Source organism: Bactrocera latifrons, unplaced genomic scaffold (genome assembly GCF_001853355.1).
Source record: "Bactrocera latifrons isolate USDA-ARS-PBARC rearing strain unplaced genomic scaffold, ASM185335v1 scaffold_1031, whole genome shotgun sequence".
In the NCBI taxonomy this organism is placed as follows: Eukaryota; Metazoa; Arthropoda; class Insecta; order Diptera; family Tephritidae; genus Bactrocera; species Bactrocera latifrons.
This window is the reverse complement of record NW_017534444.1, coordinates 23,107-25,559: the sequence shown is the minus strand read 5'-3', so window position 1 is coordinate 25,559 and position 2,453 is coordinate 23,107.

Below are 2,453 nucleotides of genomic sequence, written 5' to 3'. Positions count from 1 at the left end.
AACACTTACACCTGCATCCACTGCGAGTCGGAATAATTTTTGCCAATTCCTATTTTTCTTATTATTTATGAATCTCTCTTTCATTTCCATTGATAAATAAACGTTTTWCATCGGTAACAATCATGTTTTAATCGATTTTCCCACCTTAAATTTTTGTAGAATTTTATCAAACCAATGTTATCAAAAGGAAGGTTACGAATCGCATTACATATCCATGCTTTGGAATTTTCACAAAAAATAACTTTTATGTGACTTTTTAACCGAAATCAAAACGTGGCCTAACATTCCCCTACATATAATTATGTATGCATGTAAACAAATATGACAGACCATACGCATAATGTTTGTAAATTTGTCTACATGCAACATATGCATGTAAATATATACACTCAATGCTTCATAAGAAATCTCCGTTCATACGGTCAGCCAATGGCGAAGCTCACTTTTTGTCAAAGAGTCAATGTGGCGACAATGCGTCACAACAATGTATTGGTGGTAGAAAATCCGAGCTGTGTGGAAAAAAATAAACGAACGGCCGCCGATTGTCACCGCTTCATTTTCCCCTGTACAGCATCGCATACAAACCAGCGTTAATATGTATGTTTGTGTGTAAGCTTGCACAYATATAGACGCAGATGTTTGCAAGCCGCCTAAAAATATTTTTTACATTCTTTGACAAATACAGTCAATCCCGGTTATGTGAAACAATCAAAGATACAGATTTTTGTGGTTTGTTAAAAATAAAAATATAAAATGGCCCATAAGCGAATGCGGATACTTAAGCAAGTGGTACTCAAAAGAATAATTACTATGTGTTTCAAAAAACAAACCGTGAGGTGCAGCAAGATATGGGCAGTTAAGAGGAATGATTTTCGTTGAAGAGGGATACTACTTAACCGGGATTCACTGTACATATAAATCAGGGGAATATTGAATATTTTCTTTGGCACATTTCTTGACTTGAAAATCGACAAATAAACTATGTTGTCAATTTGATTATAATATATTTGAATACTTATATTTGCGGGGTTGTCACTTTTTCCTTCTCATACAAATATCAGAAATTGTTCAATTTATGATTTTTAGCTTTTGGCATCGTCGCGAAAAGACGCTTGTGGACAAAGGCATACTCGGGGAGATGTCATGGTGTTTGTTTTTATGAATGAAGCAAGTTTGCCTGTTGAAAGTCGCTTGCGTGAATGAAAATGTTATTGTTGTGTGTTTTTCTACAAATTTGGGCATCAGCTATTTGGCTACCATATTGCCTTGTGACGCTGCTGATGCTACTTGAAACCATTGTTGTTTTTGTAGAACAATATTTGTAATTTTTGCGGGTGACATATCTACATATAAGTATGTATGTTGTGTATGCATTATTTGTGTGGGAATGTCATACGCACATTGTTACATGTGTACGAATATTTGTATGTTGGTTTGTGTATACATTATTTGTTCGGCAATGTCGCACACATAAGCATATGTATGTACATATAGAGCAGTGCGCACCAGAGATCAGCAAAAGTCACATTTTTCTTGATTCATCATACAACAAAATTTTTACTCACATTTAATCAAGTAACAAAACTCAGCCAGAGAACTTAAAACATAGAGAAGGTGCAAATTGAATTCTGTATGATGTTCGATTGGACGGCTAACATAACTTATAAGATTGTGATAGGGAATTCACCATTCTCGCTGCTATTTAGCAGAATTGAGCAAGTTCAAAAGCAGATATATATGTTAAACGATTGATCTCACGCGAAAATGAATAATGAGAAATGCTTTGAAGAAAAATATACAAAGTAAAGAAGCATTCTCTGCGACACATATGCGTGATAAAGTTGTATCATATGAACCATTTTTTCATAAAAATGGTAAAAATGTTAATTTTTTTACAAAATCGTGAAAAATTAAATAAAAAATAATTTAATTTTATTTTTTAGTTTTTAAATTATTTGAAATAAATTATATTTATTTCGACTATTACAAAGCGAAGTTGTCCAAAATGAACTTCATTTCCTCAAAGAAAATTGATGACCTTCACAAAATACGCATATTCGCATTATTTCGTTATCATTTCCATATTTGTAGCAATACAATTTCTATGGCGTACATATATATACATATATTATTTCTTTGGCACATTTGTCTGTATGTTTATGAAAGCCAATGCGAGCCACATACATATGTACATACATTCATAATAGCAAGTACCGCACGCATCTTTCGCATCTCCGTTGTCACGGTCAACCAATGGCTAGAAAATCCGAGCTGTGCCGAAAGAAACTAAAAAACGATCGCCGATTGTTACCGCTTCCCTTGCCGCAGTAACAGCTTCGCCAATAAACTAGCGTAAATATGTATACATATGTATGAGCTTGCATACATATCGACGCTGATTTTTGCGAGCCACGGAAAAATATTTTAGAATTGACAAATATTGTAAATCGACA